We start from the raw sequence: 13058 nt of genomic DNA on the forward strand, positions 1-13058 counted from the left end.
TGAACAGAAAATGCCAGCTTCTCAGCAGAACCCAGGCAATTCAAAAGCTCACGAGCTGTACTTATTAGCTCTGCTTAAGCTAAGTTTCAAGGATCAGTATATAACACCATTCTTTAAAATACTAGGGCAGGACGCTCAGTAGTTAAATACCAAAATCAAAGGTCATTTGAACAGATTGCCTGTGTGATTGTCAACAGCAATGGCAAGAGCAAACCCTGAAGCTATCATTGATTCTAAAGTGAAATAATTACTATAATGGCTAACACTATTCTAGATACGGAACAAAAGCTGTCTTCGCAAACTCTTCAAGATAGAAAAGAAAGGGGAAAGGAGCTGGGCACTATGTTATACATTTAGCATAACTTACCTAATGTTCAATAATGAGCTAAGAAACTAGCTGTCTAGAAAAAAAAAAAAAAACGGAGCCCTAATTTTTAGCTTTGGCCAATTTCTGTGGTGTAAATATTCCCACTGTGATAGATTTCAAGGTACCAATGTGATGTCATTGAACACAGAGCTTAATTAAAAGAGATGCACGCATCTCTTTCTTGCAAACTGGTAAAAGTTGGCTTTAGCATGCCACAGAATCCTCACAATAACTTTATGAGGTAGGTGTTCATCAGAGATGGTAAAGGCATTTGTCCATGGTTCCAAAGGCTGGAAAATTATAGCAGCTGAATTGAAATTGAAATGGTCAGATCAGCTTGAACATGAGTTCGACGCCCTTTTTTTTTTTGCTACTTTTCACTACGTCTGTAAAAGTGCTCATGTATGGAGAGCTTCCTCTATGCCAACCATTGAAGACACGTGGTCCTAGAAGTAACTAAAAATAATGTAGGAGAAATGTGTGAACCTCCAAACGTGGCCTTACATTGCTTTCCTGCCCTACCCAAATGAGAAGTGTGAAAAAAGTTTTTCAGGACTTTTAAGAAAAGTATAATAGAAAGAGAATTACTAAATTAAAAACCTTAATATGATGGAGAGGAAGCATCTGATGCAACCTCCTTTTTTTTTTTTCTGTACTGACATGCTATGTTATTGCTTAAAATAGTCGGGAACTGAATTGTGTTCATAAAGTTCTTGAAACAGGAAAGGATTAAATGTAATTATGCCCCCCTTCTCTCCCATCCTGCTAAAGAAATCTGATCCCATTCTGCCTTTCCAGTTTGTCTCAGGAAGAATTTGACAATGCCACAGGATAACGTAAGACAACAAAGAAATGGCCCGTTTTCAAATCCCACCCAAGGTGATCAAAGGTGTTTCATCTTATTTTGATTGATTTCTCATCTGTTCCTATTCTCTGTTTAATTGGAAGGAATTGGCAGAGAGTGCTTAGTGTCTAAACTTTTAGAATCAATTCCAAATTTTGTTTACCAAACTCAGAAGGATACATAGGCTCATAGTCTTAAAGAAGCCTAGTATGACTTACTCCTAATTAGGTTACCTGGAAGAAGTGATTTTCCTAAAACTGTGCCAAAGTAGAGTTTCACAAGTATTTACGACATTGCCTGGTAGATGCTCACAGAGGCTTTAATGCCTCAGTGGCCTGAAAGAATGAAAGGACCTCTGCAAGTAGCTAATTTACCACCTGCCTAACGCTGTGTCCATGACAGTTGCCCAGTCAGTTGAAATAGAGCTAAATTGCCTCTTTACTCCTGGTCCCTGGTCAAGCTGATTCCATCCTCAGGCTATTACGGCCTCATGGAGAGATCAGCTTAGAAGCTCATAGAATTGAATCTGTTAGTGAAAATTATTGTGTTTCAAAATGACTGCTGGACTATCTGGGTTCTGAATAGAAATTCTAGGAAATCTAGAAGTTTAAAGACAGCGTATGGGAGGCAGATGATGGAGGAAAAACCTCTCCTGCAGGTATTCATTTTCTGAGGCTACCTGTGTGTCTCTGCTGACCCTTCATAACAGGGTCAATGGAGACCAGGGACAACATTCTTGAAAGTCAATGACAATTGATGAGGAAGGAGTCACCACTCCTTTCAGAGACCTGAGAAGCTCTCCTAAAGCTGAAAAATATGAACTCTTTGACTGGCTTTCATGTGGGCTGACCAGCTACAGCCACAGTAGAGGTGGTATATCAAGGTGGTTAAGAGCATAGACCCTGGAATCAGTGTGCTTGGGCAAGTTACTTAACCTCCCTGTGCCTAAGGTTTCTCATCTGTAAAATGAGACTAGTAATAGAACCCAAGTCACAAAGTTTTATGTAATGTGTTTGGGGGAGACATTATATAAGTGTTCCACATTGTCAGAGCCTCACCCCACAAAGCTGCCCAAATCGAGCACTGTAGCAGATGATGTTAGTGTTCTAGCCACATGTCCTTGGCATTCACACTACATGCTGAAGATTGCTATGGCAGGCACTAGCCTGAAGACTTTTTAGTAAGAGGTCCATGTTTGGCCTGCACCTGTTCTGAAGAGCCCTGAAGAGTTAATGCCTCTGGAACCAGCATCAAGCCAATGACAGAAAATATGTTGGTGGGTAAATACCCAGCTTCTTCATCCTTCATTTGAGGTAACACTGAGGTGTGTTTTACACCGTCTCCCAAATCTCCCCCTGGAGTTGAGCTCCCATTACCCACTCTGGTAACTGGTCTCATAACACATCCACTCCTGGATTTTTTTTCTTGCTTTCTTGTCTCACTTTTCCTCTCCGCTGCTATAGTTTCCTGAGATCACCTTCCAAATAAACTATTTGCACTTGAAGCCTTATCTTAGTGTCTGGTTTTGAGGGAAGCCAAATTAGGACAGATTCATGGCTTTTTTGAATTGTTGCAAATGACTATTGAACTGGATATATTACTTTTTAAAATTTCAGTGAGACAATATACTTTCTTTAGAGTATCTAACAGTCTAGCATCAGTTTTTATGCATCTGTATTTATATATGCAGATCTATTTTGTGGGAAAAAGTCCTGGACTTACAGGACCCGCTATTGTTGACTAGCTAGAAAAATGTATTAAAAAAAAAATTCTCAGTTTTATCACGTGATACCATACACACACACACACACACACACACCATTGCACTAATGATTACTGCAACAAAGTGACTGATTTGGGGTGGAATTTTAAAATGTGATGCAGCCTCTTCTTTTTCTAAAGGCTGAAACAGCAAGTCTTCTTAGGGCACAGTTTCCTTTTTATGGAAAAAGAATAATTGACTGGCTCACCTTAAATGTTCATGCAGCCAGTTCTGGTGTTTACTCTCTCTCCTTGAAATGCAGACCAGAAGATTCTGGTTTACCCACTCCCCAATCTTTTGAGAAGGATGTGAACCGATTTTTCATAAAAAGCCTAGAAGTCTTCTAAGAGTGACAAGACTAAGACCTCAACCATTTACTTAGGATTCAACATTAGAGAACTTTGAAGGAAGCCACAGTGTCCCTGGCTGAAGTCCCTGACAGGAAAGGACGTCATTAGTCACAGATGAGAACTCACATTGAGGGAAGTGCGTTTGGTCTTCAACAAGGTTCAAACAAGGGCCTAGGACACGGGTTTGGCTTTGACAGAACTTGTGCTGAGCCTTGAAAAGGGTCCCAGGCCTGGCCGGGCTAGCATTGAGGTCATGAATAGGGAACAATGGAAGAGTTGAGCATTCGTGACTGTAGGCGGCCTCCACTGTGGCCCTAGGGGTCTAAACATATAAGGCGTCAGTTGCAGAGTGGGACCCTTGTCCAGTTTCAATAGCTCCTCTTGTGGCAGCTCCAACAGTGCAGACTCGAACTCTTGGTATCTCTCTTATTTAGAAGAACAATTGAAATCTTTTGGCCTACATAATTGTGATTGGGGGTAATATGGCATACCAGGTGCCTTGACAATATAGGCATTTAGGTTTTTAAGTAATTAATTAGATTAATAAAAAGGATGTGGCTGTGTTTATACTTCCATGTTGGTGAAGCAAGCTACCATAACTCAAGCATTCTTCATGTTGTTCCAAACTTTAATGGCTGCCTCGTGGTCTACTGAGAAAATATGCCATATTTTATTTTCTCATTTCTCCATTATTGGACATTTTTTTAATGGAATATTTTTGACAGAACCTAGTTTATGTTTTAGCACTGTTAGTGTAATAGTATTAAGAATATATTTCCTAGATGTAAAAAATATGCAGCTATAATGTAAAATGAGTCATGTAGGGCACAAACATAACTCTATGAAGCATGAGGAAGTTCACTTTCTTCTCATATTCTAGGGGGACTAGGAATATTTGCCAAGGGGAGGCACATTAGGGAGAGAGGGTGGACAGAACCAAGAGTGCAGATCATACTTGCTGGTTTCAGGTTTTTCAGGGTGGCTTCCATAGGAAGAAGGTCAACCACAATATTGTCTGCTGGGTGGAAGGTGCACATCCATTAGATGTGACAGACTGTGAGGCTCCCCACTGAACCTATTGCAATAAGCAGGGTGTGGCACATAGTAGGTGCTTGATACGTATTTTCTGAACCTATGAAGGAATGAATATTTCTACGAACCCATCAGGGAACAGACAATAAGCCTTTGTAAGCATTCCAGAGTTGTAAACTTAAGTTTGTATAAACTGACTGGGTAATTTTGAAAATACTATTTAACTCCTGGATATCCATTTTCCTACATGAAAAATTATATAGTGATGTCTGTCTTTACCTATATAAACAGCATAATATCATAATACAGACAGATCTATATGTTCCCTTCCCAAGTGATCTTATGTTATTTCCAGGTATTATTTTTCCTGATGGTGGTTATTTGATCTTCTATACTCGGGTGTAAGCAACAACAACAAAACAAAACAAAACAACAACAAAAACCCACTGATACCAAAGGAAATAATGATTATATTTCATGATCTTGAATAATACGTTGGGGCAGATAGAAGGCTACATTTTAGACCTATACTTTTGCTTGATTTCCTGTCATTTGATAGCATGGCAAAATGAGACTATAGGTGCCATTTTCAAATTGGAGTGTTTTGCAAACTATAGAATAATTTTGTTTTGTTTTAGTTTCTAGGAGACATTTGTCATTGTCATACTCTGGGAACATGGTGAGCCATGGAATAATTCTTCTGGTCAGCCTTCAGCCACCCAGTCTTCAAAGGGAGACCCACCAGGAATAAAAAAAAAAAAAAAAAAGAATAGCTACTCAAAATCTTGAGTCTGGGTCCATCTTATTTATTTTTAATAGATACAAGGAAATTTTTTTTTTTTTTTTGCTACAATATAGAGATTGAATTTAAGAAGTTCTGTTTTTGTGGGCATTAAAAGGAAACTGGTTAATTGAGAGATGAGATACAGGTCAGTACACAAGTTTTGTAGTGATTAAAATGGCATCTTAAAAAGAGCTAGTTTTCTACAATCAACAAAGGACATTTATCACACTTGAATCCAGATCACCCTCTTGAGGCAAGTTGGTGAAGTGTTATTATTCTCCTTTTAGAGTTGAGGAAGCTGAGATTGAAAATTTTGGGGGGGTCGTGTCCTTGATAATAGAAGTTTGACCAAAGATTAGAGCTTGGGTTTTCTCACTCCCATTCTCCTTTTGTTCCACTGCACCATGCTGCTATTGAAGGTGCCAGAATCTTGGAATTTTTGAATTTGTCTCTACAAAGTCATCCAGTCATAGTCTCAGGGTATCTTTGCAAGAAAAATGAATGTTCCTTCTTAAATTTGGAGCCACTAATGTATTTATGGTTGTCGTGGTGGTTCAGTGAGAGACCAGGCAAATCCACTTCATGTGCTGCCATCACCCGTCTGTCTGTGGAGGCCTGTGTGTTGCCATGATGCTGAACAAGTTTCAGCAGAGCTTCCAGGCCAAGATGGACTAGGAAGAAAGGCCTGGAGACCTTAACAGTCCAATTCCGTTGCATGGGATCAACACAATGCAGCTAACAGCAAAAATAACAATGTATTTACGTCATTGGTACTGCTTCATCTACAAAAGTGTACAAATAGCATGAAAGCCTGAAGCATGCCTTTCATTTCCTTTTCTGCTCCCCTTCCCTTTATGTATATCCAGAGGGTATTATTATTATTTACGATGCTTTTTCTAGGAGAAAGGGGCATTGATATTCTCATTCTTCATCAAGGTTAACAGCCTAGCTGCTTTTTATTTAAATTAATAATAATAATAAGATGCTTCCTGTAGATTTGATAAGCTATCCTGATACCATCTCATGTGGACTCAGAGATTTTAAGGTTTTTACTTCTAGTTTTTCGCTACAAGACTTCTTGATAGAAAATTGCAGCAAGAGAAAGATCTTTTCCCTTTTGGAGTGCTCTCCACACAGAAAGACTGGGAGAAAAGTTGTAGCATATGTTAGAGACCCCAGCTTCTAGAAGCTGGCCAGGAGAGGCAGCACATAACAGGGAAAGGTGATTCTCTCTGCTTTCAAGCTTCAGTTCCCTTCTTAGATAACTTCATTTCTCATGGCCAGGAAGAGAAGGTAGAATTGGTTCCAGAGCAGATGCTGCCCAGTCTTTATAGCTGTCAGAGCAGGAATGAGAAGGCAGAATACAAGGGACACAAAAGAAGAATGTGAGTGTATAAGAGTACACCTATGTGTGTTTTTGTTGTGTGCATGGCACGGCAGCGAGGGGGGAGTGGAGGGATACACATCAAAACATGGGAACCCAACGTAATCTGCAACACAAAACACATTTTCAATTGTAAGTAAAAATGAAGGAAAGTGAGTTTATCTCGAGAACATGAGTCAGCAAATGTTTTCTATAAAGAGGCAGATAATTAATATTTTAGGCTTTGCAGGCCATGTGGTCATTGTCTCAAATGCTTGACTCTGCTGTTGTGGTACAAAATCAGCCTTAGACAACACGCTAACAAATGAGTGCAGCTATGTCCCAATAAAATTTTATTTACGAACACCAATATTTGAATTTTATATAACTTTAAATGCCATGAAATATTATTCTTTTGTTTTCTTCCCAGCCATTTAAGATTGTAAAAACCATTCTTAGCTTGAGGACTGTACAAAAACAGGTGGTGGACTGGATTTAGCCCACAGGGTATAGTCTGTTGATTTCTGCCCTAGAGGAGGGCTAATCCTAGATTGGGGTAGTATGAACATGTGTTGTTGTTGTGTGCTGTCAAATAGATCCCAACTTCTAGTGACCCTATGAGACAGAGTAGAACTGCCCCATAGGTTTTCCTAGGCTGTAATCTTTTTTTTTATTTTTTTATTTGTTGTTGTTGTTAGGTCCCGTTGAGTCAGTTCCAACTCATAGCGACCCTGTGCACAACAGAACAAAACACTGCCTGGTCCTGCACCATCCTTAACAATTGTTGTTATGCTTGAGCTCATTGTTGCAGCCACTGTGTCAATCCACCTCGTTGAGGGTCTTCCACTTTTCCACTGACCCTGTACGCTGCCAAGCATGATGTCCTTCTTCAGGGACTGATCGCCCCTGACAACTTTTTATTATTATTTATAGTACTTTAGATGAAGGTTTACAAAACAAACTAGTTCCTCATTAAACAGTTAGTACACATATTCTTTTATGATATTGGTTAACAACCACACGACATGTCAACACTCTCCCTTCTTGCCCTTGGGTTCCCTTTTACCAACTTTCCTGTTCCCTCCTGTCTTCAAGTCCTTGCCCCTGGGCTGGTGCACCCTTTTTGTCTTGTTTTGTTTTATGGGCCTATTATATCTGGGGTTAGGAATCTTTGACTGAAGCGTGAACGTTAGGAGTGACTTCGTTACTGAGCTAAAAGGGTGTCTGGAGGCCATACTCTCAGGGTTTCTCCAGTCTCTGTCAGACCAGTAAATGTGGTTTTTTTTTTTTGTGAGTTAGAATTTTGTTCTACATTTTCCTCCAGATCTGTCTGGGACCCTCTATTGTGATCCCTGTCAGAGTAGTCGGTGGTGGTAACTTAGCACCATCTAGTTGTACTGGACTCAGTCTGGAGGAGTCCATGGTAGCTGTGGACCATTAGTCCTTTGGACTAGTCTTTCCCCGTATCTTTAGTTTTCTTTATTCTCCCTTGCTTCTGAAGGGGTAAGACCAGTGTTGTATCTTAGGTGGCTGCTCATAGGCTTTCAAGACTCCAGATGCTACTCATCAAAGTAGAATGTATAAAATTCTCTTCATAAACTATGTTATGCCGATTGAGCTAGATGTTTCCCAAGACCATGGTCCCCACAGCCCTCAGCAAGGCTGTAATCTTTACGGGAGCAGATCATCATGTCTTTTCTTCCTAGGAACTGTTGGTGGGTTTGTACCACCAAATTTTGGTTAGCAGCAGAGCACTGAACCATTGTGCCACCAGGGCTTCTTATATGAAAATGTAGAAGTTGTTTTTTATTCTTTTATAAAGTGATTAGATGAGAACACTTCCCCTTGTGTTCCCCGCACCATAAACAAATAACTACCTAGAAAAAAAATACTTATTTTTATTATACTCTCATCTCTTCAAAATTCATTAAATGCTGAAATTTCAATGGGGACCATGCCAAAATTTACCAGTGGTCATTTTTGGAGATTTAGTGCACAGTCTGGTTTATATTTAAGACCTACAAACTTCAACTAATTTAGAGAAGCCTGGGGAAGAAAGGAAGAATGTCTCCTGTCAAAGCGGTATTTATTTGAAGGAACCATCCCCCCCCCATACACACACCAGGTGGAGTTGTCTTAAGACTCCGTACCAGTATACCCTTGGATTAATTTTCTGTTTTATAATACAATAAAACTGTCACATGATGCTAAAACATTGATGTGCTTGGAATCAAGTAAAATAATAATAAACATGCCAAAATGTTCTGCATGTGTGGGGAAAGAACCTGTGTTTCTAACTAAACTTTATAAAAGGAATAATAATTCATTATCAAAACAAGCCATATTCTGATAAGGGGAATATAAAATGACTACAAATGCCTAAAGGTCAGATGCTTGGCTACAAACCAAGAAGGCTGGTTGTTTGAAGCCACCCATTAGCTCCAAGGGAGAAAAGCCCTGGTGATCTGCTCCTGTAGAGATAACAGCTTAGAAAACCCTATGGGGCAGTTCTACTCTGTCACACGGGGTCACTATGAGTCAAAGTCGACTTGACGGCACCTAACGACAACAACAGCATAACTGCACATCTCTGAATCTTCATTTTTAAGGTTCTTTTCCCCCCTCTACTGAATGTCCTTATCTTAATCATTTCTGTAATTTTGGGTACTCAGACTTGGTTGGGGTATAATTTGAAAAGAATGTTGGACTATGACCATAAACGCAAATCTTCCCATTTAATCCTCACTACTAATTTTTACTAATCCCAGATGCAGCCAGTCGCATCCATGTGGACATGTGGAAATGAATCATTCAGATTCTTGCCACTCACGTGTGACCTGTAGACCAGGAATATTAGCATCACCAAGAAGCTCGTTGGAAATAAGGCCCCCACCCCAGATTTACTACATCAGAATCTTCATTTTAATAAAAACCTTCAGATGATTTGTATGCACATTAAAGGCAAAGAAGCACTCAGCTATAGCAGTGGTTTCCAAGCCCTGTGGGGTTTCTAGAAATCCCAGTGCCCAGGCTGTATTCCATAGCAATTAAATCAGACTATCTGGGGGTGGGACTTAGGCATCCATACTTTTTAAAGCTCCCTAGATGATTCCAGTGTGCAGTCATGTCTGAAAGCCCCTGGTCTAGGTGGTGGACTGAACATATTATTGTTCTGAAAGAAAGTAAGGGGAGAACCCTCTCATTGTCCAGTGGAAACAAGGTCCCCAGAACTAGAGGATTTATTAGAAGTGTTAAAAAGGTCAGCTTGGCATATATTAAAAGGATGACTTTAGAGAACCATTTCATTATTTGAAGGATGGAATAGCCCACATCTCATACCAGGCAACAGGGTTACCTGCTCTGTTTCTTTAGTCTTTGGCCTTTTTTTTTTTTTTCATTTATTTAAAAAAAATTATTGTGCTTTAAGTGAAAGTTTATGAATCAAGTCAGTCTCATACAAAAATTTATGTATACCTTGCTATATACTCCTAGTTGCTCTCCTCCTAGTGAGACAGCACGCTTCTCTCCACTCTCTATTTTCATGCCCATTCAGCCAGCTTCTGACCCCCTCTGCCTTCTCATCTCCCCTCATAGTCTCATGTGTCTACTTGATCCAAAAAGCTCACTTCTCTCCTCACCAGTATCATTCTCTATCCCACAGCCTAGTCCAATCCCTGTCTGAAGAGTTGGCTTTGGGAATGATTCCTGTCTTGGGCTAACAGAAGATCTGGGGACCATGACCTCCGGGGTCCTTCTAGTCTCAGTCAGACCATTAAGTCTGGCCTTTATTTTTTACAAGAATTTGAGGTCTGCACCCCACTGCTCTCCTGCTTCCTCAGGATAGTCTTTTGTCTTTTAAACGAACGTTCTCACTTTAACTGATTCTATAATCTCACTGAGATGCCATCTGATCTTAAAGAAGATTTCTTAAAATGCTGGTATGTGGGATAATGATTTGTTGACGACTTTTTTTTTTTTTTTGGTTGCTGAGGAGGATAAATCAGTGATATGTGAGTTTTGGTACAGTTAGCAAAGTTTTCAAGTGTTTAAATTCGATGAACTAATAGAAATTGAACCCAAAAAAAGGTATAGGCATTGCCATTGAAAAATCATTTTTTGTCCTTGGATCAGTGAAGTATCCAACAGATTCATCCCCAGGAGACATACCCAAGGGCTGGTATTCATAGGAGCAAAAGGCATTATTCAGTGGCTAATATATATTACCTCATCAAGGCCCCAGAAATTATCAGTTCAGTTCACTGATTTGGCGGCCCCTTCATTATTTTTTTTTTCATTAATAATATCAGTTAAGTTATGCCTTTAAATAATATTGGCTAAGTTATGCCTTTAAAAGGCTAAAAAAGGGAACAGAACCTGCCTAATGAAATAAACTGTACAGATTTCTAAAGAGTTAACTAAAAACAAACAAGCAAAATTATAGATTAAGTTCAAGTAAAGCTCTAGTGGCTTCTGGAACGTATTGATTTTCCCTAAGTAGGGGGAAGTCTATGCAGAGTCTGACCAGCTTTGAATTGAGTCTCCTTCCTACTTGATGCCAATTACGCATCCTCTTTGGACCACTCCACCCTCATTCTATGCTGGTATTTTAGGTTCCTGATCCTAGAATTTATCTCCTAATTGCAGAGTTCTAACTTTCAGCTTGCCATTGCTCCACACATCCTATGCACTGTATTTCTGTTGCTCTAGCTATTTCTGTGCTTAATTGCTAATTTCACAGACCTGTAGAACGCTGGGAGTGCATTTCTTTTCCAGTGTAATTGCCTTCTGCAAAAATTCCCTCCCTCAAAACTCCTGCAAAAATTGCTTTCTGTTTGGTAAAAAAAAAACAAAAACCAAACCCAGTGCCATCGAGTCAATTCTGACTCATAGCGACCCTATAGTACTACCTGTGAATGTCTATGGGTACCTTTTCAGCTATACTGAGAGGCATTTTGGAGACCTCCCTGGCTTTGGACAAGAATAACATGTCTCCCTGGTTGGAACACCCCCTTTAATTAGGAGACTCTTTACTGTGGTTATTTCAGTTGTCCCCTTATCTGACATCCCTCCTGGGGTTAGCAGCTGATGTTAAAGGAGATCTGATTGATATCACTTGGGAGCTTTTGTCCATTTTAAATGTTTCATGTTCACTTACAAAAAGTTACACCCATGAAATAGCTTCTGAATACTCACATATAACTTGAATACAGATAATACAATACATAAACACTCTTCTCAACACACAAGCGTGCATTAATCAATTCACTTCCCAAAGATGAACAAAAGCACCCACTGTGCGTAAGGTTGTATGTTAGATTTATGAGAAATTAAAAAAAACAGAAAAGGTGTTTTCTGCTCTTCAGGAGCCCATGGGTAAGAAAAGCACCCAAATCGAAGGCAAAGTGCCTAAAACAAACAAACAAACAAAACTAAGTGCTATGGGATTTCAGAGAAAAAGAAGGTCAAGAAAACAAGGTGGTGAAAATTCAGCAAGGCTTCTAGAACGAGGGCATTTGAGGTGGGCCTTTTCAACAGGTACTTCTCAGGAGAATGGAAACAGAGCTAAGATGTTTTCTTTAAATCCCAAGAATGCACAGGTGTTAGCACATGGCAACAGCCATCGCTTCCTTCATCCACTACCCCTGTGTGACCTAGTAGCACAGCACTGTATGCTTTGTAGTAATACAGAGCAACAAATGTTCTCAGCCCCCTTTGACTGAAAGTAGGAAGGAGAGGCTCAACAAGAGTGAAAGGAATCACCAAGGGCCCACATACTTGTTCCAAACAGAGAAAAAAAAAATTAGAGCAATTGAATAAAGCCCAGTTGTCCTGATTTGAAATTTATTAAGCCAGCCCCCAGGTTGACCAGAGTCTTTTAATTGCTTGAACTTGCAAAGAGTTTACTCTTCCTGCTTGGGGAAATGAAGAGGAGTTGTGGTCATTGTTGATAAATATTCTAATTAAATCCTTCCTTGGCTAATTACTGCCAAGAGTCAGTGGCAGGTGGTAACAGTTCTTTTGTAATCATTATAATTGTTCAAAATAATTCAGTTTCCTGCCCGAGGATTGTTTTTGGAGAGGAGGCCTGGAAGAGAGAGTACAGATGGTCCTGAATTAAACACTATCCTTATTAAAAGGGTACATTTTATTTGGTTAAGTGATTGGCAAACTTAAGTATATCATCAGTAGATCAGACTAATCATTTGTTGCAAAATAATAATAGCCACAGCTGTTCTGCCTTTAATTTTTAAGGGAGAAAATACTATATCCACTTTGGTTTGCGTAACTGACGAGGCGTATTTTCTTTCTATGGTACTTCGGGTCTCTGATGTTACAGCGCTTCTTTTTCATTATGAATAGATATCTACATGGGCTTTTTTTTTCTTTTAAATTTATGGAACATATGCAGTTACCACTTCACCCAAAGCTATAGAATAATAACGCTATTATTGCAGCCATCTGTCTCTTCACATCAGTGTCTTCTCTGGTTTTATCGTCCAGTTTCAGGGCTCTGTAAGAAACAATTTTGGTTAACATCAATATCTGCCTTCATCTG

The sequence above is a fragment of the Elephas maximus genome, chromosome 9, assembly GCF_024166365.1.
Source record: "Elephas maximus indicus isolate mEleMax1 chromosome 9, mEleMax1 primary haplotype, whole genome shotgun sequence".
NCBI lineage: Eukaryota > Metazoa > Chordata > Mammalia > Proboscidea > Elephantidae > Elephas > Elephas maximus.